Source organism: Pseudopipra pipra, chromosome 14 (genome assembly GCF_036250125.1).
Source record: "Pseudopipra pipra isolate bDixPip1 chromosome 14, bDixPip1.hap1, whole genome shotgun sequence".
Classification (NCBI taxonomy): Eukaryota; Metazoa; Chordata; class Aves; order Passeriformes; family Pipridae; genus Pseudopipra; species Pseudopipra pipra.
Window position 1 is genome coordinate 17896856 of NC_087562.1, and position 25060 is coordinate 17921915.

The 25060-nt window shown below is 39.2% G+C and overlaps 2 long non-coding RNA genes across 2 annotated transcripts in view; both read right to left on the reverse strand.

Annotated features, from left to right (window-relative positions):
• LOC135421808 (uncharacterized) overlaps positions 1 to 25060 on the reverse strand; it is an 87202-nt gene that overhangs the window by 19000 nt on the left and 43142 nt on the right. The gene's annotated exons all lie outside the window — the stretch shown is intronic.
• On the reverse strand, positions 17820 to 19477 carry LOC135421807 (uncharacterized). Its single transcript, XR_010434207.1, has 3 exons — positions 19349 to 19477; positions 19111 to 19200; positions 17820 to 17930 (listed from the first exon to the last, which is right to left on the reverse strand). It is a non-coding gene; the product is annotated as an uncharacterized LOC135421807 (long non-coding RNA).

The window sequence follows — 25060 nt, forward strand, 5'->3', positions numbered from 1 at the left end:
GGTCCCTTCCAACCTGAACCATCCTGTGACTGTGTGATGTGAGAAAGGAAAATAGTTCCTGACACGGTGTCCTGGCTCTGGCTGGGATGGAATCTATTTTCTCCAGAGCAGCTCCAAGGTGCTGTGTTGTAGATCTGTGACCAAGACAAGGCTGAAAACACAGGAGTGTTTCAGCCATGGCTGAGCAGAGCGTGCACAGTGCCAAGACCTTCTCTGTTCCTCCCTCTGCCCACCGATGAACAGACTGGTGTGCAGGAGTTGGAGGGGGACACAACCAAGCTGATGCTCCAAACTAACCAAAGAGACTCCATACAATGTAATCTATGGAAAATATGCTCAGCAATAAAGAGCAAGGAGAGGGGCTGGGGAGGTCAACCATTCTTTTGCAGGGGAACTGGCTGAGCACAGGTCCAGCCCGTGGAAGATGGTGAGTGATTGCCTTTGTATCACTTGGTTTATTTTGTTCCACTCTATTTCCCCTATTAAATAACCTTTGTCTTTCTTTTATTGCTCCTTCCCTTCTCCTTCAACCAACTGCAGGCAAGAGGGGTACTGCCTACTGGGGTCAACCCACAACACACTGCAACCTGCCTGGTCCTTCAGCTGGGGGATCACCGTGCTCGTGGTGAGGATCATGAACTTTAGTCTGAAGTTACATATCCTGGTTTACATTTTAGCTCTGAAAAGGATTCTACTAATAATTATCATAAACTCATGCCTTCTAAAAAATTGTGCATGTTAAAAGTCCCACCCCTGGAGCCCTGATGTATTTTGGTAGCATATCCTTTCACCATCTCTTTCAGTCTTTCTTTATGCTCCTTATTCCTCCCTTTCACCCTCCTCCCAAATTTACCTTTTAACTACTTAACTCGTTGACTTTTAAAACAATCCACAGAGTGAGAGAACATCTAAAGCAGATGAACAGAAAGGTGGAAATGAGCCAGAAAAAATATAAGCATGAGAATGGACTCATAATCAAAGGTTTACAGACAGTAAAATCTCTGCTTGAGGAAGGGAATTTCGGGTACCAAAAAAACCACAAGGACTAAGACTGTAAATACTGCAGTGGACTGAGGGATGATGGACTTAAGTTTTCCTTGGTCACGTTGAAAGCTCAGAAAACCAGAAAGTCAGGCTTGGAAGTGTCAGGTTAAGTATGTGGAGAAAAAAAAAACAAACAACCTAACAAAACCCACACCACCATAAATTCACTAGTAGGATAATGCAGCCTTGGAACAGGTTGTCCTTTCAGGTAATAAAGTCACCAGTCACAAGGGTTTCTAAACCTTTGCTAGACAAAGCTGTTGACCTTATCTAGCAGTAGGCTCATAATCATTTTTCTTTAAGTGGAAAGCTGGCCTTGATGACCTGTGGGGCTCCAATGCAGGTAACTCTGCTATGATTCTGTGACAAAGTTAATCTTTTTCTCACAAAACCTACGAATTTATTTTTTTTCACAAGAACTTCTATGTCACTGACAGAAAACAATAGCACTTCAATAACTTCTAGTGGATCCAGCTGCAGTGAAGCACTTGAGAAGACTTACTCCGAAACAGATTTAATTAGAAACTGAGAAGCACAAAGCATCTTATACCTTACAGCCAAATACAAGAACCTAATGGAAAGGTATAGGGGTGAGAGAAGGGAGAACACACAGGGAGCTGAGAATGACCCCAAGAGTCTTCTTATTTATCAAGGCTATAACGCCGAGATTCTTCTCAGCAGAACTAATCTCACACCTTCAGCCACAGACTTTGCTAAATCCAAATGTTTCATGGAAAAAGATAAAAATGACCTTTGTGGTTTCAGACAGGATAGCACCCTCTGGCTTGACATGGGCTGGTTTCTGCAGCTCCTCAGAGCTTTGGAGCTGCTCAGTCCTGAGCCAGCACTGCAGGGAGGTTATGGGCTCACAGCACAGGTTTGCAAAGATAATGGAGCTGGCCCAGGGCTGCATTTTGAGGCTACTGCAGGCAACTTAGAGATGATATTTTCTGTCAGTAGTACTGAGTTGCCAATGGATAAGTGAAATGGGGACAGATCTAAATAGGGAAGTGTTATCCTCATACAATGTGGTTCTGTTAATGTATTTATCATGTTTAATTACAGGTGAGAGGCATTGTTTCCAATGAAATAACAACTTGTGGGAGAATAACCCAGGGAAACATCTACCAACAATCAGAAATTCACATATAGCTATCCCTGCTGAACGGGGAATTTTATCCATTAGACTTTAAATGTCATTTAATGGGCTCTTTTAAAGAAAGCCAGTTGTGTTCCCTCTCATTTTCTTCTTGTACATTCCATTATACTTCCTACTGTAAAATGAGCTGGTTGTCTGAAACCCTTTACTTGTTTGAACTCTAAAGTTTTGTTACAATGCTTTCATTTTAACAGTCACATTTCTGCTTCTTGGGAAGATTGCTTCCATGGAACACTTCACAAAGTTGCTGTCTCAGTTCTCTGTGCTGTAATACCTCATTGGGGAAATTAAAAATTCTAAAGATTGGTACTTCACCAACATTAGGACCCTAAACTGGCTTTTTTCCTTCTTCACCTACATGAAACCAGGCTGGAATTCGCTCATACTTTGCCTGTTTCTGATAATTTCTGTCCTATGAAGGGTTACACCACTTACTGCTCAGCAGGCCCTTCTGAGCGGTGGCACACGAACTGTTCAACACCAAATAGCAAACACTCAGTAAAAAACCCTTAAATTTAACAATCATTTCTACTCAAATGTTTAACACTCTTAAACTGTCCAAAATTTTCACCAAAGATCACGACACAGTTGATGCTCTTGATGAAGAAATTGTGTGAGCACAAACACAGTCAATTGAAAAAATTCCCTCAGGCAAAACTCTGTAAACTGCACCTGGTATTAAATCTTAACTGGGCTAAAAATCCAAACCATATTTGACAATTTGGATTATTTTGCTCAAATTCTCTTCTTGTATTACTTCAGGTACAGCCAACATGAACAACTTTTCCTACAGTAACATCAGAGCTGTATGATATTGTGTTTTCTCACTTTATTTGAAATGAAGGAACAATTCATCCTCACGGGATGGAGGGGTAGAGTGTCACTTGACAAGAATTGGTGTAAGAGAGTTGTTGTATCACTGTTCTATTTATCTGCTATCATTTGTAGAATAAATGATAATGTCTTGCAGGCATTCTTTGTGTGATGTTATATTCTTTATCTTATCTCACCTCTGCACAGGTTATATTTAATTACTGCAAGCTCATGGAAAAAAACTGATTTTAAAAATACCATATATTTTTTCCTGGCATTTTATCCAGTTACAGCAGGACTCCTGAATAATTATGGCTACAATGGTGTCTTTATCATCTGAAAGCTTCACTGTTCACTTCTTTTTACTGCTATAATAACTGGTGTCACAGCAGGCTGCTTTGCAAGGCAGTGGCAGAAGCGAGGTGAACATGGAGATGCTCACTGCTCTCAAATTGGGTGAACATAAATAAAGGTTAACTTCAAAATATTTAATATTTAAAGTAGTCATGATGTATTTTATGACTCAGTTTCCCAGGACATCCGTCATGTTATTGCACTTTTTTTTATAACTCTTTGAAATGGAAAATTTTTGCATGTACTTTTACCTGCTAATTAGTTCAGAGGTGCTTTGGATGAATTACCAGAGGTGGTTACATGGAATTGTGATAGTTTTTTATTGACTCAGGAAGCTAGTTAGTCCCCAGGGATCTGGGGTACGGGGTGACAGCAGCTCCCAGGAGTCAGCAGTGTGGCCTGGCAGCCAAAAGACAAACCACATCCTGAGGTGCATCAAAGAGCACAATCAGCAGGTCAGAGGTGACCACCCTGCTGTGTTTGGGGTTGGGGCACCCTCACCTGGAGTACTGTGTGCAGTTCTGGGCCCCACAATTAAATAAGGATGTGGAGGTCCTTGAATGCATCCAGAGGGCAAAAACGCCGGTGAAAGAGCTGGAAGGAATGTCCTGTAATGTTTCCCCTTTCCTAGAAACAGTCAAGGTCAGATTGGATGGGGCTCTGAGCAACCTGATCTAGCTGAAGATGTCCCTGCTCATTGCAGAGCAGTTGGAATCGATGATCTTTAAAGGTCCTTTCCAACCTAAACCATCCTAAGGTTCCATGAGGAGCAGCTGGGGACTGTGGGTTTGTCTAGTTTGGAGAAAAGGAGGCTGAGGGATGATCTCACTGCTCTCTACAGCTTCCTGAGGAGGGGGCAGGGAGAGGGGTGTGCTGAGATCTTCTCCCTGGTGCGCTAGAACAGGCTGCCCAGAGAGGATGTGCAGACTCCCTGACCGGAGATATTCCTGGACCCTCTGGCCACAGTCCTGTGCCATGTGTCCTGGGATGGCCCTGCCTGAGCAGGGAGGTGGGGTCAGATGATCCACTTTGGGCCTGACCATTCTGGGATTCTGTGTATCCAGTGATAGGACACGTGGGAACGGCTCAAAGCTGCACCAGGGAGGTTTAGACTGGACATTAGGAAGCATTTCTTTGCTGAGGGAGTGGCCAAGCACTGGAATTGGCTTCCTAGAGAGGTGCTCAATGCCCCAAGCCTGTCAGTGCTTAAGAGGCATTTGGACAGTGCCCTGACCAACAGGGTTTCACTTGGTCAGCCTTGAACTGGTCGAGCAGTTGCACTGGGTGACCACTGCAGGTCCCTTCCCACGGGAACAGTCTGTTCTATTAGCAATCAAGTCTAATGGGCACTGGCACTAACTATGAGGAGAGGATTTAGGAATAAGACAACAAAAATCTAAATCTCTAAGCCATTTGTCAATTATAAATAAAGTATAATGCACTATAATAAATTGTCATTCCAAATCCCACTGACCATGCAGACAAGTAAATCTATGTCAGCTCTAAAGTCTAATAGAACCCTCAATCAAATAAGTCATTTCAATTAGTGATGGCTGAAACAGATGTACAGGGCATTCTTGATAAAAGCACAGATAAAAGATTAAATATATACAGATTTAAGAATTTCAGTGTTTTCTTTCAGCTGTATGTATCATCTCAAAAAAGCATTTAACCTTTTGTAACAAGCAATATTCCCCAACTTCCCCATCCCTCCACTGCACTGGCATCATGGGGTCATTAGTAACAATGCATCAAAAACAAAGTAAAAACCACAAAGCCAGGATTTGGAGAACGTTATATCGATGCAAGAGGTTAAGATTTAATCATATAACTTCCACTTCTAATTATAAATAGTCATTAGAGAGGGTTTGGTGCCCTCTATATTATACCCTTATAAGAGGACAACACTAACATCTCAATTCATACAAAGCTTTGAATAAATGGGTGATTTGGAATATAGCTTAATTGGCTGTAAAGGAATTAATATATTTATTCCTCTGTGCAAAGGTGATTGGATCTACTGCAAACTGTTCTGTTCTGTACCCAGTTCAGCTCCAAAGCAAAAACTGAGCTCATGGAAAACACTTGAGTTCACACAGTTAAACATCTAATCAATTTGTCCCCACTGTTTTTTCAACTGGCAGCTGATAAGTGGTAAATAAGATACTTAAAATAATAATTTTAAGCATATCAGTTATAATTACAAACATTTAATTTGAATAGTCATAACATATAGTTATTTGGCACTTAGGTTCAGATCTCTCAGGCATAGTATCATCAGCACTCTCACAATTTCAGCCATTTCATACTGGTTTTAAAGTATAAATATATGCAGAGCCACATGAATTACTGCTTTACACTATTAATTTTTTAAGTGGTTTGACTTGGTGAGCTCCACTATTGCCTTCTGTGTCTGTACTTAAAAAGTACCTGGAAGTAGAACTGAAAGACATTCCCATTTTTATTCCCTGCCTTGGTTTGCTTTTTCTTTTAAAACTGACACTAAATGTCACCTATCAATAGCTCCTTTTATCTCACTGTCACTCTGACAAATATATTCAATAACATATAAGGAAAAAGAGGGGTGGGAGACTTGACCCAGCATTCAAAAGTCAAGCTATGCTTTTCCTAGTGGTTTAATTAACATACCCAATATTAATGAATGCCCTCATTTTCAGAAGTACTTATTTAATTCCCCAGATAACAAATAAGAGCTGTGAGTATTTGATACCCAAGAAAGCTGGGCTACACAATTTTGTAATTGCACTTAGGTAACAATTTAGTTGTCGATGCATGAAGTGGAATAAAATCCTATTTTCTCATTAAACTGGCTGCATCATCTCTAGAAATTAATGGTCGCTAAGAAAAAGCCTAAATTAAAAATGCACACTGAATAGTGGTGAAAGTGTGAATCCATTATGCACAGGGGACTGAGGTACAAGGATAAAAATGACACTCTTTAAATTACGGCTTATTTTGTTGGGGGTTTTTTTGTTGGGTGTCTATGTGCTTGTGTGCATGTGATCAACAACTAGGAGTAGCCAAGAAGATGCTGTGCTGTGTGTAAGGAACACAAGGATTTGTGCTGTGTGACCAGGGAACCCTGGTTTGATACCAACTCAGACTAGGGCAGACAGCAAGGACCCTGTAGGGCACAGTGCAGACTTACAGGTGAGGCCTCATTACCCAACAGGTTCTGTCTCTGCCAAAGCCTTTTACTCTCAGTGCAGTGTCAGAAAGAACTACTAAACTGCCTGGCCACAAACCCTTATCAGCTGCCAGGGAACTCCAGTGCTGTTCCCTGCTGAGGGAATTGGGCTGTGTGCACCCAGGCATGGCACTTACATTGGATTTTTGGGATACACCTACAAAAATATCCCAGCGGGATAACGATGGAAAATCTACACAGTGCAATGTTGTGCAGCATAGCTACAGTCCTAGGCTGTGCCAGGGGAGGTTCAGGTTGGCCATCAGGAAAAAGTTCTTTACAGAGAGAGTGATGAGGCGTTGGAAGGGGCTGCCCAAGGAGGGATGGAGTCCCCGTCCCTGGGGGTGTTTAAGGACAGACTGGATGTGGCATCAGTGCCATGGGCTGGGTGACAAGGTGGGGTTGGGTCAAAGGTAGGACTTGATGATCTCAGAGGTCTTTTCCAACCCAGGTGATTCCGTGACACATGTCCAACTGGACTTGACTTCAGGGTAGAAGAGGCTGGGAAGGGTTTGCCACAGGTATGGTTGGGTATGTGACAAAACAGCCAGTGTACAGATCCTCCACAATCCCTGCCAGGGGATCCATGACAGAGTAAAAAAGGTACATGTGGGCATAATTTCTCAGCTCTTTCCTTCCCATCCCATGTGCAATCCTATCTTATTTTAAAAGAGACAATACTCATGTTGTGGATTAACCTGGCAGTTAATTTGCAGTGAATCCTCTCCTGATTTCCCAGCACACAGCTGCCTCCCAGCCCCCAGAATGAAAAGCAGCTGCTTCCAGTTTCCCATCTGAAATAGCCTGTCTGTGCTAGTCATCCTCTAAGAATTCACTGCAGTATGGTAAGAACATTTAACCTTCCTGATCAGAAGAATGTAGGTGCATCAAACCTTGGAAATCCAGGATCTCTGTGCTGGGGGGTGTCTGGATTTCCCTCCAGGTCTCACAGCAATAAACAGGGACACCATGCAAAGAAAGGGTTTAATTCGATCTGCCAGGTGAAACCAGAGTACCCCTAAGAAACTTCCTCCAAAAGTGCCAAGCATTTAACAACTAATCATTCCTGTTGGTCACTAATTAGCCACTAAGAGACTGGATAATAGGCTGCTGCATGTGAGAACCCCATGTGAGACTTTAATAGTAACATCATGGCCTTTCAGCACAAGCCAATGAAAGGTTTTACAAGAATTCAGGTATTAATCCTAAAGGCATCATTAGAATCCACTTTTGGATAAGGCTGTGCTATTCATCTAGAACTGCACTGTAATTCCCAGAGGTTATTTCTAACTGTAAACTATGGCACAATATTTCTGTTAAATCTGATGCTGCTCTTTCTGCAGAACTCCGTTAATTTTCATGGGTGAGAGTGTAATTCTTTGTGCTCATAATTCTGGACATAACTACACTCTGCCAGAGCAATAAGGCTCTCCAGCTTAAATTGCTTTAAAAGAACTAAATATCCCTGAGGATAAAAAAAAAAATAATTACAGCACTGCTAATATATTACTCCGAATTTGTAGAATAATTGAGGAAATCAGATTGTACCTATCCAGCTATACTTCAAAATGAAAGATTGGGCACTCAACTAATTTTATTTAATTATTATTTTTAAAGTATGAAAGATGTATGCAAGTGATGATAACATTTCTACTTTGGAAAATTCCAGCCACGGGTGAATTCACAATCAGCTGGGAATAATGTCCTTGGATCATCTATTAGGATCAGGAGCTGTAAAGTATAATTATGAATATGATTTGGAGAGGAGGGTTCCCATGTACTTTTTAATATAATGCAAGCCTAATGAAATTTTTATTTGCCCCCCCCCAAAAAAAATCCCAAACAACAAATTAAAAAAAAAAAAAAAAAAAAAAAAAAAAAAAAAAAAAACACAGAAGAAAGCTTAATTGGAAGTATGTGTTGAGTATGCATAAGTTCTTCTAGATATTGACTTTGTGGGGCAAGAATTGTGCCAGATTGACTGTTTACCAAGGCAAATCTCTCAAATAGCTTTCCAGAAAGCACGAGCTGACCACAAAGTTGGCCCCCTAAATTTTCCAAACTGATTCTTGAGTACATAAATACTAAATCTCACCCTTCTGTTTACTTTTCTTTATGAATCATTCAATATGTGCACAACATCCCAGCCACTTTTCGGTATATATTGTGTATATATATATCTTTTTTTTTCATATACTTCCACTTGCACCACAGTATCTATTCACAGGATGAAAGCCAAATTACTGCAAAAGGTCTTTTTTTCTTGTTAAGTTATGTTACACCAAGAGAAAAACTATTAGTGTGACTCCTGTCGATCTTTTTTCTGCACTGGTTTGGGAGGCATCTCTCAAAAATCTGAGTAATTGTAAAATGGAATCTTTTGTGGATACACACAAAAGAAGAGCATGTTCTACTAAAAACATAGCTGAAAACAGTACAACTCCCCTTCTTTTATTTAGTAAAACAAATGTACACATTTGTCTACATGCACAGAACTGGATCACTTTAAAAGTTCTGTATCTGTGGTTTACTGAAGCAGTGTCTTATAAGCCAGCACAAATGAATCACTAGTTCCACTGGTGCTATTAACAGCTGAAGCTGGATATAATTACAGCAGTTTCAAAATGAAACAGCACTTCAGAGGGTATGGATTGATGGGAAAGGTAAAAACTTCGCAAATGATCAAATAGAGGATAACTTGACCTTTGCACGAAAGTTGGATTTCACTTTAGCCTAATTACATTGCAAATCATCTTCTCTCTATTCAGGGTAATTTACTTTAAAAACATGAAAATAGGATGTTTCATCTGAGTGCATGTTGAAACTACATAAACAAAATTTACATCAAGAGCTATCTAAAAGGGCTCAAAACGAGGGTATTGAGCTCTTCTATATTCATGATGCAGTTACCTGACTCACAACAAACCTATCTTACATCACTTAAACTAACCTGGACAGCCTTGCATAAGGGCCACCTCTTATCTGTCTAATCATAGCTTCATTCTCATCTCTTATTGCCTCTAAACCCTTTTGAAACTTCTGCTGTTATTAATTCTATACATAAAAATGAGTTCTGGCAATTTCCTGATTTCCCTCTCACCTGCTAAGTAATAATCAGGTTGCATAAGTTTTCCTACTAAACAGAATTCTTTTAGATGTTGAGACTTTAGAGCTGATTTTAGCACAGGGAGCAGATGTTAATAGGTTCTCTTCAGCTTCTTCAGCTTGTTTTCTGCAGTGTGCTTCTACTTCAGCATAACCTATTCTGCTCCTTTTCCTTTGATTCTTTATTTGAAAATTTTAAAGTATTTTATTGCCTCTTTAAAATTTACTTCAGCTAAACCCAACAGAATTCTAGAGAGCTTTTATTATTAAATGTAAGAGATATCTTACTGACAGAAGTTTTAGAAACACTAAAATTAAAAAGACATCTAGATTTCCCTTTGAATTGCTGACATCACAAAGCAAATCACCCAAAAGAAACAAAGCCAACCCTGTAAGATACATTAATTCTGCACATGAACAACTGGGAAATTTTCTGCAGGGGAAGGGAACGCTCACCAACCCAGCTGCTGAAAATATTTGGGTGTGAAGACAAGAATAACTGCTTGAGAAAAGGATAAAAACAGGGATCTTGGAAGCCTTGTGGCTTGGGTTCTTTCAAGTTCCCAACAAAACAGTTACCAGCTCATGCTCTGTGTTGGTTTTATTGTGGTTATACAGCTTCAAGTTTATAGATGACTCGTGTCCAACTAATTTAGGCAAAGCAGAATTGCTGCCATAACTTTTATTAGTTACTAATACATGTGTTTCTGCAAGGGACCTTAATTACTTTTGTGCACAGTGCTCAGCTTCAGAACTCAGTGCTAGAACTCCCATGGAATCCATTCCTCCCAAAATATGCATCTATCGCATCATGTAAAAAAAGCAACCAGCTGAAGACTTAGTGCTTGACAGGTACCAACTCTGAAACTGGGACAGTTCTGGATCAGTGCAGGGCCAAAATACTGAACAAGAGCTTATTAATGACTTTAAATCATTTTACTTATGGATATGATATTTAACCTCATAACTTATAAATAAACCTTCTAAGGTTTATTAATTTCTTACAGTAGTAGGTTTTTTTTCATTCTTTTCTCATGTCATAATAGAATGTTGTCTTTGAATGGGCAGCAGCCTATAAAAACTATACACAGTTCAAATGCTAATATATTTTCTCACCTTTGCTCTGCTTAATACTCTATTTACTATTACAGTACCAAAATAATTTTCAATATTAACTGCAACTCCCTGGCACCCACAGCGCCCTCCACATCCTCTGTTTCATACCCAGAGCTACATTCAATCCCTAAACAGAGCCAAGAGCTCAAAAACGGGACACCAGAAAAAAAACCTGCAAATGATGTGTCTGAGCCCCTTACTTGGGAGCCTTTCATTTAAACGTGCAGTGAGATGGGAATCAACTCTGAATGTGCAGGTGGAAATCCCAAGTTTGACACATAAGTACGTTTTTATTTAAGGAATGGAACAGGACTGCATATTTTCTTTTCTGGCACAGCTGTCAAAGAGCAAGAAAGAAGCAGCAATAATACTGATGTTGTACCTGTAGGGTATCATATGATTACGAATACACACACACACTGTGCTTACAGCAGCTGCAAGGACTGCACCAAACACATCCAACCCCTCAAATCCCTCTGGCAGGACAGAGCTGTAACTACCCTGTTATTTAGCCTAACATTTAGCCATGTTATTTACCAAACATGGTAAACTGACTCCAGACAGGTACCCACCCCCAGCCTTCTCACAGGGGAACCAAAGTGGGAAGAAGGGAAAGCCTTGACACTGGGCAAGCACCGTTCAACAGCCACATTAGTTTTCTCTCAGCGCTGGTTTAGTCACAAATCCAGAACATTCTCCTATTTTTGTGCTTTGAAGGAAGTTAACTCCCTCTCAGCCAGACCTGGTTTAACAGAATTCCACGTTAATCCCGTGAGGTGGCTCACTAAATGTATTTTATGAAGTGGGTGCTACACTTGTAACTCTGCTTTTAAAGGAAATTGAAAGCAAATCTAATTTGAATCCCTGCCCCAAAACAAGGTGATAGATGAGGGTGTGCCCTTGATGGTTTAATCATCTCCACTTGTGTCTGGTGCAGGAGGTGGAAAGTGAGCAACTGCCAGGTCTGTGCAGTTGGCAAGACAGAAGGGCAATAGTTTAGGAATTCTATCTGCCACTATGTGTGGAGCTGGTTAGTGACACAGAGACCAGGCTAGCTGGACAGGAGCAAAAATTTAAACACAAGGAATTTCACTACTGGTAACAACATGACTAAAGAATGTAAATAGATCCCATAGATGGAAAGGCTACAAGTGGTCAGGAAATAATGGAAGGTCTAATATTTGTCCACAAGTCTCAAATGTTCTATGTCTAAAAGCATTTATCACTTTAGTTTTTAGAAGCTGGAATCTCACTGACTGTTAACAGGAGGTGTACATTTCAACCCAAAATACACCAAAGCCACTGAAATGGCCAAGGCTGATATAAGATGTGTAAATTTTGTACAAGAAGTTGGAATAATTCTACCAAAAAATTTACACATATCTGTGAGCTCTGCAGAGCTCCATCACAGTAGAGATCTACCCCAGAGGAATGGGTGAGGACTTTCTTCACCCTGATCAGTAAATCTCAATACAAACTGGACCCACTCACTGCTGTGCCTATACTGCCTTTAATCCCAGGAACTAGGTTTTACTCACACTCCCTATACAATTTAAAAACTTGGATAAACTATCCAGAATTTTGCACAACACATATGCAAGGGACCTGCAGGACTGACTGCAGACAGGGAATAATGAATGACACAGTTTGTACACTGTGCAAACCATGGGCTGGGATCCTGAAAGCAGAATATTGACATTGCAGGTGCATTCGCTTCCATTCAGAGAAGAAACAGAATATATTCCTACTATAACTAACAAGTAGTTTGTTTTCAGCAGTGCTCTAAAGAGCACATAGATCTGCAATCAGTACAACCAGCTGGCCAATGTTAATATTTCAAGAACAACACAAATCACTTTCCATCAAAAACTTGTGGTCAAACAGGCAACTGAGTTCTCAACACTACGGAATGTCTGTGTTCAAAACATGAAAACAATTACATACTCCTCATTTTCAGTTAACCTGACTCTGTTTTCAAATGTTTACTCCTCGGAGAAGTGTAATTAATTGAGAGGTACCTCTTTTATCTCACTTTCCTACAGAAGCATAATTCAATCTGCAATCAGGCAACAAATCTATTTAAAAATTTAATAGACTTTACACAGTCAAATGGAAGTGCTTCAAGTTGAGTCTGCCCCTCTGCCTCCTCAGGTGAGAGCCCACCTACAGAGCTGCCTCCAGCCCTGGGGAACAGCACAGCAAGGACATGGAGCTGCTGGAGAGAGTCCAGAGGAGGCACCAAGAGGATCAGAGGGATGGAGCAGCTCTGCTGGGAGAGCTGGGATTCGAATTTAAACTTCAATCACTTTGAAAGAGATTAAATTCCTACAGAACAGTTGTCACGATGACTGTAGAATATAATTACAAATATTAGAATTACCTATTGGAATTTATTATGTAGTTATATTATTGATCCTCCACATTAGCAGTGGATTGAAAAGTAGTTAGTTGCCTACAACTCCCTTCTGTTTGTTGCTAAAAAAGAAAATTAAAAACATTAAAAACAAAGTTCTGCCAGGTTTATTCTTTATTCATTTCTGATCATCATCCAGAGTTCCTCAAAAAATATGACTTGTCACTTAAGACTAGCTGCAGTTTACTGTGAGAGGATTTGGCTCAGGGCAGGCATCATTAATGAGTCAGAGAAGTACTGCCATCCTCAGAATAATTATCTGCAAGTATCTGGCAAATCAGTGGGTCGGATGTCAAGTTTGTTCCATGGAGTGTGTCTAACCTGGCAATAGGCACGTCTTTTTCATATCTTAATATATGGAGTATTTTCTTGGTCTTTTACTCATCTATTTGGCTCAAACACAAAATTCCAATAGAAGTGCATATATGATTATAGAAGTAGGAGTCAGAATTAGTGCAAAGGGCACTAAAAAATCATAAATTACCTAGAAGGACATTCAGTAGAATAGTACATTCTTTATACTATTGTTGATCTAGAACTCAGCAACTGAACAAGACTGTAAGAACTATTATAAATCTCCATATCATGACTTCGTTGATGATAAGACTGATTTTATAGCCTGCATTAAATAAGCTATTAAGGAAGTAAGTAACAGAAAACTAAATAGGACTTCCATGTCTCGGTCCATTGCAAACATCAGATATTCTTTCATATATATGAAACTCCTATAAGTTCAAGAAAAAATACAGAAAAATGGGAAAAGGTGCACAAAAGGAAACAAAATTTACTGTTTTCCCTATGTAAGGAAACTGAATGCCAGGCATCTTATGGCCCCAGCATCCCTCAGCAGACTTTTGAAATATAATATTTAGATTCTAATCTTCAATAACACTCCTGGTGAATAAAACATTTCCTGAGATATACAGTGGTTGGGCTTTTTCATAAATCATTATTCTCTGTGAAAGCCCCCTTTTTTTTTTTCACCCCCCAGCCCAGCCATTGCCAAGTTGTCAAACGAAGCTCAGTCTCTGGGGCTGCTTTGTCACGGAAGGTGAGATCAAACCAAGGCTTAAAAAAATCCCAACAGTTTGAACCAGAGGCCGCCTCAGCCACGCAGCAATAAAACCAGCAGCAGCCTCTCCAAGGTCCCTGCCAGGCTTCATTTGTCTCAGCATCCTCTGCCACATCACATGGCCCTGCTTTCCCATCATCCTTTCGCCCTGTTACAGCCACTCCTTTGAGTGCCTGCCAGAGGAGTGGGAATGCCAGGAGATTTCCAAATGAACATGACTTTTAGGAGAATCTCTAAGTCGAGGACCCCAAGCAGGCATCAATTCCTCTCTCTCTGCCAAAGAGCTGTCACTTCCTTGGAAAGTTAAATTTGTCACAAGGAAAGAAAATTTCACCATGGTCTGTTTAAATAACTTAGGGAGTAGAATCTTTTCCCAGGTGCTTTTTCCACACAAAGCAAATGTATCAATCATTTTATTCTCTGAAATAACAATTTATTATCCATGCAGGAGGCCTTAGATTCAATCTGCACAGTGTTCTGAGTGTCGTGTCAGATTCTAGAATCTGTCATCAGTCTTTATCAAGGAAATCATTTTATTCTTGTCATCCATTTTTATTAATAAGACTATTTATTACTTCAATAATTAATTATGACAAGTAGTCTGCCATTTGGAGAATGAATAAATATTGATAAATTGCATGGCTAATACACTGTTGCTGTATAACTAGCTTTGAAAATATGAAGACCTGAATGGTACTATACCAAATAATTCTAAATTAGATATCACACAGCTAGAACTAAACATGTATTCAACTAAAACAGTAACTTTTGGACTAGATGCAACTTGCAGAGTGGTGAGATTCTGGACATATTGAAATGGCCTATTTTTTGAAGCTAACATAACAAATTACATCCCATATTTAAGACCTTTTCAAAAATCATAGTTCATTTAGAAAGTTTCACAGTAACTGGCTGAATGACATCGCCTTCCAAGAATAAACTGAAAGTGAAGACCTCGTTTCATTTCCCATTTCCCCCTCCTCTCCTGTTTAAAACTCTCATTTTTCTGTTGACTGGAAATCTGGAGGAACCAACCAATATGAATTATGACCTAAAAACCACAAAGTAGCTTTTATCCTACATTGTTTCCTTCCCAGGCAGCAAATCTCCACCATTAATGGATTCTTCTACTTTTCCTCTTCATTATCCTAAACCTTAACCTTTGTCCATATTCCAACTACTCATCAGAAGGTGGGGATTCTGCACCTTTCAAAGAACCATCATCTTCTCTTTTCTCCAGAGGTTTCTAACATTGCCTTTACAAATTAACTGTTCTTATTTCCTAAAATCCTCCCGTACTCTCTCTCTCACCTACTCAGGTTAGAAGCCTAGAATGAATCATGGAATGGTTTGGGTTAGAAGGGACTTCAAAGCTCATCTCATTCCTGCCATGGGCAGGGACACCTTCCACCAGCCCAGGTGGCTCCAAGCCCCGTCCAACCTGGCCTTGGACACTTCCAGGGATCCAGAGGCAGCCACAGCTTCTCTGGGCAACCTGGGCCAGGGCCTCCCCACCCTCACAGGGAACAATTCCTTCCCACTATCCCATCTAACCCTGCCCTCTAGCAGTGGGAAGCCATTCCCCCTTGTCCTGTCACTCCAGCCCTTGTCAAGGGTCTCTCTCCATCTTTCCTGTCGGCCACTTCAGGCCCTGCAAGGCCACAGTCAGGTCACCCCAAAGCTTCTCTTCTCAGGCTGAACAATTCCAGCTCTCCCAGCCTTCCCTCCCAGCAGAGCTGCTCCAGCCCTCTCATTCTCTTTGTGCCTCCTCTGGACTCGCTCCAGCAGCTCCATGTCCCTCCTGTGCTGTTCCCCAGGGCTGGAGGCAGTTTGAACATGTTGGGTTTGTTCTAAGGACAAAAAGTATCTTCAAATGTAAAAAAGATTTCTTTGGGAAGAAACTGAAACGAGTGATTTTTCTTCTGAAAATGCTCCTGTTTTTTTCACTGTCAAGACAGAAAACATTGGAATTGATGATGTGCAGTCCTTGGGAGGTTTTGTAGTCCCCGTAAAGAGTAATGGAGTTGTGTTTAAACTCCCGTTCAGGAATGACAGCAGGTACAGCTGAGCTTTGCCATTGGGCAAAAGAGATACCAAGGAAACTTTTAAATTTTTATCAGCTGTATGACTGTTAAGAGAGAAGAATGAGCACAAGATAATTCACAGTGTATTGGCTAAAACGCAATGCTAAAAAGACAGAACTGTTATACAGTCAAAATCAGATAACTTTATAATAGAATATAAATCTATTCCTCCAAGGAATGAAATATCCTAATGTGTGTCTCTCTCACAGTGCTCTACCAGTCTTTTTACAAGAAGAGCTTGTAGTCAAATATAAACTGTATTTAATAAAAAGATTAATATTTATTGATGTAAGTTACTTACAATTTAACAATTTTATTACCTGAAATAAATCATATGTAAGGCAATGGCACTGCATTTAATTCCAAACTGAAAATATTATGGCCTCAGATTCCTAAGTAGATGTGGTGTGAAAAGTGTGTAGAGTTAACCTGAGCTCACTTAGGCCAGTGAAATGAGCTGATTGATACTTTGAAGACAGAATATATTTGGAAAAAAAATACTCCAGGTGATTTAAAACTACAAATACTGATTAAACTGACCTTTTCCTTACTGAGTTGATCTGCACTGCTTTTAAATTATGTAATTCAGAAGTTATGCCACATACACCGAATAATTTCAAGCTTAGGATCACGTCGAAGTTAGAATATTTTCATTGCCTAAAATTCACATTCAAGAACCTGAAAGGTAGGGAACTATATTGTACTCATGATTTCGTGATGTTTTCAAAATTGAATCACATCAGTTTAAGTTATTTGTTAAAATAAAATTACCATGGAAAATGAGTCATATGTATTTTGTCAGACAGCTTTCCCAGACCATACATTAAATTTTCTATGCCAAGATTAGCTAAGCACTCATGGATATATTCCTAGGCAAGCTTTAAGTCAAAAAATAAGGTTTACAATAGAAACTCTGACATAATCTGAACAGTAGAATTCTGTGTGTGGCATTATAATGGGGGAAATAAGCACTGCATCAGCAACATGACAACAATAATAACAACTTTCAGTTCTTCTAAAGACTTAGCACATCTACTAAGGCATCCCAAAGCACTTAGCAAGTATTACCCTCAGGATTGCTAAAAGCTAAAAGGTTTACAACATTAGAAGGATTATGAAAATAAATTGAAAACGAACAGCAAGAAACAAAGATACCAATGTAATGAGAAGTCAACCTCAGTCTTCTTTATGAGAACAAAGTCTTTTTCTTTGGAAACCACTGCATTGTACTGTACCTTGTGCAGTGGTGCCTCAAATGCTTTTCAGCAGTGACAGTCTCACCAGGTAACCCACAGCAGTGGTGTGTGTGTCTGCACCCACCCTGTGTGAGAGCACGTGTGCTGACAGCACTCTGTGACAGCAGAATAACACAGGAGAGTCACTACCAAGGCAGTATTTCCATAAGGACAATATGTGGCTGGTTGCATGTTGTAAGACAGGAATAACGACCGTTAACTTGGGAAGGATCCTCTTATAATTTTCTCCTGTTCATCCCTTTAACACGAGCTCACAGCCAGGAAAATCCCTTGGGAGGTCTCCTGACTTCACCCTCTGAAACGTGCCTGAGAATTAGGAAGTTATATATTTATTTACCTATGAAATCTTGCTACCTCTGATCATCTCGACTGCTTTTTGCTCTGCTGCACCCCTAGAAAGGTTGCAAAGCTGCCACCCTTGGAGGCACCATTATTAGGATTGAATGACACAAGGCTTATAAAATTTTGACCATAAAAGCCACTATAGTCAAGGTGAAAGTCATCCTGATTGTACATTTAGAAAATAATTCTAGAACTGCACAGGAAAATGCTAAGCAGAATACAACAGATTTCCGTGACAGCAGTGAAAAGATACCTTAAAAACCAAAACCAAAACCAACAAAAAAAAAAAACAAGTTCATTCATATCAGCTTAGAAAATATCACCAAAAAAAGTAAAAAGAAGATGAAAGAATTCTGGGGCATCATATAATACAAAAAAACACAAAAAAAAGTACAAAACTTATTTAATAATATTGTATATCCTTAGACTTTTGTTTCTTAATATTAATATTGAATTCAATGTATTCCTGTCAACAATATCAAGTTTTCAGTCTTACGGAAAAAATTTGAATCAGATTTCCTTCAGCATTAAGTTGTCAAAATCTTGGGCAGCAAAATAAAATTATGATTCTTCTGCCTCTGACACTTTAGGAAGTGGAGACTAAGATTTGATGGCAACATTAGAGATGGAGGCAGAGTTGGGTTCCCCCTCCATCTGCAGGTTAATATGAGACATAGAGAGGGTCTGCTTTTTAAATTTTATCATTTCCTATGTGTCAACATTCTCGCATTTCTTTCCTTGACAGATGTATTCTGGATACATTTTAGTCAGATAAAACTTCTTAAGCAATTAGACAATGATGCAGCCAGAAGTTAATAAGCTCACAGATCAAGTCCTCTGCTGTGCCTAAATTTAATTATATGGTACATGTAAGCATTTAATTTTATGAGGATGAAAATGGGATACCTTGCAATAAAAAGAACACTGGCAAAGCACTCAAATTTGCAGGTTTAATGTGTTTCAAAATACATTCATTTTATCACCATGGAAGAGAGACTTACACAGGAATATCTATTAACTCTGATACAAGAATATTCAAGTATTCAATCTGATAGCCCAGAAGTCCTATCAATATATTGGAGATTTAGAGAACAGTTGTGAAATCTGTTCTTAAAAATTATCTAAAACTATGAGAAAATGATACCTATAGCTGAGGAAGGGTAAGATTAGCAGGAATTTCCATGGCTGTTAGATCTGCTATCCAGATTCCAGGGCACTATTTGAAATGCCAGTCCTGTGAGTGAAGCAGATACAGAAAAATGAACAAAGGATCATTTTCCACTGCAAATAAAAGGACAAGCACATGCTGTCATATCAACAAATATGACAATGACAACATGCTAAATACAGCTTTTGCTAACTCTGCTTCTATCAAAACAGACCTGCTTCTCACTGGCTCCTCATTTCTCAGCTCATTCTGTGATAGGAACATCTTCCCTTCCAACAATTTGACTACTTGCCAAGAGCTTTCTGCAAAGTGTCTGCATCAGAGTTCAGGTTCCTCCTTATGCTAGAGTGCAAGATACAGATTTCCATGTTATTATTGCTCCCATTCTTCATACACACCACTGGTGCAATTGTAAAAAAAAGCATAAACAGCAGAAGAATTGCATTTTTAATTTCCACCTTACGTCGTTCAGTATCTGTCTTCCAGAAGAAAAATTCAGAGATGGAAATGACTGAGATATGGGAGAGACCTTAAGTATATATAAAGAGATATAGAGATTGTATTGGTGGAAATGGAATCCTGATCTAGGGCATTCCATGGAGCAGGAATTAAGATTTGGATCATCTTAGTATATAAGAGAAAAAACCATCTTCAATGTCATTTATAGTCTTAATTTTAATTACTTAATTCACCAATAACTCCAATTAAATAATTATCCTTCTGGTTCCCTCTTTACATTCAGGTATATTTGAATCTGTAGCAATTATACAATTCTTTTATTCCTTTATCTTCCCTTTTACTTAAAAAAAAAAATAATAATTTCCTATAATTCAATTTCCTTTTCTCTGTTTCACCTCCTTTTGTTTTCCAGTTGCTCCTGCCATTATGTGCCTTTTTGTAGGCTTGCAGATGCCCCTTTCTGCAGTGTTGAGCTCCTTGTTACTAAAGTATTTTGCCCAACATCCTCCACTGACATCTGTCTCTGCTCCCTGGGATTCCTGAACATTCCAGCTGGTCCCCCCTGAGGTTCCTATCTAAACTCAATCACGTTGCCATCTACTACTGGCTAAGGAAATACTTTCTGTTCTAGAATCCTTCCTCTTCCTATTTCTAGCAGTGTTTGGGTATATTTTAACATGATATATAATGGGATTTGAACAGCTTTCAGCCCCTTTTAATTGTTCTGGCTTTATGTTTTTGTTTCTCAGAAATGAAAGAAGATTAAAAGTTTATAATCATTCTAATTTCCCATTCTGAGCAAAAGATAAGAGCTGGTCCTGCAGAGGACAAGCACTGCTGAAGGTTTTAGTGAACTGGAAGCTTTTAGAACTGGTATCCATGTGATGGTGATTTCCAATAACTCTTAAAATGCTCATTTAAATACTGAATTTAACCACTACCTAGGATGAGACATCATTGCAATTGTAGTCTTGACACAGCATGAAGCAAATAGTTTAGAAAGTTGTTTTATATTAAAACTTGTGCAGCTGTTTGGATGTCCACAACAACATGCAATGGACAAAATATTCTCTTATTCACAAATGTATTCTAATTTTCTAATCACCCAATTCAATTGGTTCATAATCTGATTGTCCAAATACAACTCTGACTTCTTTCCACACTCTTATTAAACTTTTTCACAAAACCAATATAACACAATAATGACATGGCTCACTATTACTGTATTCCAGTACTACACGAAAAAAATAAAAACAAAGTTCTGACTCTCTAGGAACTTTCCCTACGGGGGTTTGACCCTGTCTGGATGTCAGTGCCCACCAAAGCTGCTCTGTCATCACCCTCCTCAGATGGATGGAGAGAGAAAATACAACTAAAGGCTCACAGGTCAAAATAATGACAGGGAGAGATCACTCAGCAGTTACTGGTACAGGCCAGACAGACCTGACTTGGGGAAATGAATTTAAATCAATCACAGTAGAATCATCGATTCATTAAATCATTCATGTTGAAAAAGACCTTTAAGACCATCAAGTCCCACTATCAAGCCAGCATCACCACCATGTTCACCTCTAAACCATGTCCTCAAGTGCCACATCACACATTTTCTGAACAGTGCCAGGGATGGGGACTCCACCACTGCCCTGGGCAGCTCCTTCTCATGCTTGACAACCCTCCTAGTGAAGAAATGTTCCTAATATCCAATCTAAACCTCCCCTGGCACAGCTGGAGGCCGTTCCCTCTCCTCCTGTCCCTTGTTCCCTGGGAGCAGAGCCCAACCCACCCCCGGTTCCCCCCTCATTTCAGGGAGCTACAGAGAGTGAGAAGGTCCCTCCTGAGCCTCCTTTTCTCCAGGCTGAGCCCTCCCAGCTCCCTCAGCTGCTCCAGCCCCTTCCCAGCTCCATTCCCTTCCCTGGACATGCTCCAGCCTCTCAATGTCTTTCTTGTAGCAAGAGGCCCAAAACTGAACAAAAGAAGCTACTAGATTACTGCAAATGTGATTTGTGGGATTGTAAGATCTGATCTCAAAGACACTAATATTCCTCAATCCCTTTAAGGAAAAAACATCAGTAATTAAATCAAATTGAGGAAGGTGCCTAGTTTTTTTTATCTCTTGATTTTCATATTTTGAGTCATATGGTACTATGGGAGTGTTCTCTCTTTTCAATAACATTACTCATGGATAAGTAGCTAAACACAGTGATTTAATACCTGATGCTTAAATGTTTCAAATATATAGACTTCCTATTGGATCTGCTTGTTGCAATTTCTGGCAGCCTCACATCCAACAGGTAGTAAATGTTCAATGTTGGAATAAATATGTTGTTCACGTGACAGAACTTTAAATAAATGCCATGTCTGACATATGCTATGCACAACCAGTAACAACTTCAACACAAGGACAGCTAGAAAGGTAAGATTAGGACTGTCATCACCTTATCTTCATCTCTGTTTCATACCACATTAACAGCTTCCATTACAATATTTCCAGCTGAAGACCTTTTATACCCACATTTGTTCTGATTTCTGAAAGCAGGACAATGAAGTCCCTGAAGGACTTGGAGGATGAAACAGAAGAATTGCAATCTAAAGATTAAGAGATTCACAGTGACCCACCTTAGTTCTACTCTACAATAGTCCTGTTATTTTAATACATGAGTTGCATCACTATCTAATACACTGAGACAGTCACCTCTTACAGTTCTGACAAGACATACCTTAGATAAACATATTTGAAGAAAAATGTAGTGGCACAGCCCTTCTGCTAAAAGTTTTCACTCCATTTTCAAGTGGAATGAGACAGTGTGTAAATATGAATTCGATATTAAACCTCACAATGGAATATTTGAGAAAAGGGTCATCCAATATATTTTAGTGTCCTATTTTTAGCCTAATAGTTTTTAAGTCTTTATAATTAGACCAGCCTAATTCAGAATATTAGAGTTTGATTAAACTAAGCTACATAACAAAATATTAACAGCACCCAGAGGCATGTACATTGCAGGGTATTTTCACCTCTGCTAAATTGTTCTTCACTTTTCAAAAAAAAAAAAAAAAAAAGAATGTGCTATTGTATGAATACAAAACTTCAGATCTTCATAAACTCAATTTGTCAGATATTTATCCACTATAAGCCAGCTTGGTTCCATTGGCTTCAAGGGAACTACAGCTATTAATGTTATCTGAGTCGATGGCACTCCTTTTGTTAAGTGAAATCATCACATCCAGCACAGCACTTGAACAAGTGCAAGTAGAATTAGGGGTGCAATTTTTCACCATAAAGAATTTCCAAGGTTTGCACAATATTCTCTTGACCTGCACTTTCCTCCAAGATCGTATTTCTCTTTTGTCAATAAAACACATTTTTCAGGAAATCCCTTACTTTAGTCTGGTAACAAAGCAGTTTTATTAAAGTTCTGATTACATTCCATCAATACAAACTATAGTGAGCCCTTTAATTTAATTTGCTAAAAAAACTCTGCAGTTTAACAATGCCTGTCTGTAATTCTGCAGATAAAAAGCATTTAATTCAGTCTTCCTGCCAATAAATAATGTACTTGTTGGAGGGAATAAAAGCCAAGAGACAGAGAATTTCATTTATTACTTCACTTGGTCGGCAAAAGATACTTTATATCAGATCATAGTAGAACAACAAACATGACCCCAGGTTCCATGGGTATGTCCACTGTTGTAAGAGAATTTGCCACTCCCACTCTCTGAAAAGGGCCTTAGATATTACAAACAGCCAAAATAAGACTGAGGAAAAAAATGGATTGGCTTTTTTGGGGAGGTTTTTTTGTTTAGGTTTGGTTTGGTTTTCATTCTAACTGGACAGGTATTCTGATCGTTGTACTGCTAAAGGAAGTCAAAGGAGAGACTAAAGCAGGTACACTTTACCATAAGACTAAATGGTCATCAAAAGGAACAAGAAGCTAAAATTAAAAAACTAACATTATGGCTCCCAACCCCTCTTTCCCCTCTCCGAGCCACTCTAGGCGTTTGGCTGGAGTTCAGATGTCACCACTCCTAACCAACTCCTGACCAGAGAGAATAGTCCTGGTAGCCATGGTAAAGGCAAAGGCAAAAACATTTATCAACATCCAGGAGTGAATAACAGGATAGAACAGACAGTGCCAGGATACTAAAATTCAGAAGATTTAAAATGACTAGTCCATGTCTATATAAATTACACTAAAATACATCATCGTGAGTAAGGAGTAGAGACATGTCAAGGACAAATGTTCAAGATACTAGTCTTATCTCTTAAGAAATATTAATTTTCTGCAGATTTGACATATAAAATAAAACATGCTTGAATAATGAGGTGATTTTCACTCACCTGACAATAGGAACAAGATGCTTTGCATGAATATTACGTTTGAGCCATTCCACTAACCTGGTTGTCCTGATACACAGAACTCTGAGATTCAAATTTGCTAAATTCAGAAATTCAGTAAGCAAAAACATTTCAGATACTCCACAGGCACACAGATAACATATACATGGACATCAGGTATTTATGAGGGTTACTTGCAATTAACATTCCTGCAGTAAAACTGTAGTAGATATACTCACTGACCAACAGGTGGCTAAAAGCACTCCTCGTTTTCCTTCAGAATTTGGCAAATGCTTTTGATGCTCTGAACTGGTGGAATGCTACAGACTATTCTTTTCTTTCCTTATACAAATGTCAGAGCTGTCAGAGCACTGAAACGTGGGCACAGAGAGAAGGAAACAAATTGCTGACCTAAGCAGCATTTCGAGGTCCTAGACCAAGGCTTTTTCAACATGAATCTAACTTATTGCAACATTTGTTGACTGACCCACCATGCTGGTCCAAGCATTACTGTTAGCTAGGAAATTAAAGTTGACAGAGTTTATTCTGGGAACTGATTAATTAAATGCCTTCCCTGGCAGATCCATTAATATCAACACAGCATGGCACGTATATTGACACAGTGAGAGAAATTGCTTTCAACAATAGAGCTCTGTTGACAAAATAGTGTAACATTTGCACCATTAGTAACACTACACGAATTTATCTTCTCTATCAGTCCTGTTTTTGCTGACAAAAACCTTTAGCAGCAAGACAAAAAGGGACAGGAAAAATACAAAAGATAAACGTGTGAGTTGCACATTTAATGTATCATTTTGAAGTAAATATTGCAAACAGAAAACAAATCATGAAAGTTGAGGCTCTGCACAGCTCAAGCTGAAATGAGGAATAAGTTGAAGGGAGAAGAAAATATCAGAGAAGTATTTCTGATGAAGCACTCAAAGTTACTTTGTTAATAAAAGTAGCAAAATAAGATGAAAGTATATAAGGAAAACTAAAATTCTTAAATCTACCCTGAATCCAACCAACCTTGATGCTCAAGAGAAGCTGAAACCACAGTATCTGTTGTTTGTCATCAGTGGCTGGTGGATTTTATTGCCCACAGCCTAGAACTGCAGCTGAAATATTCTC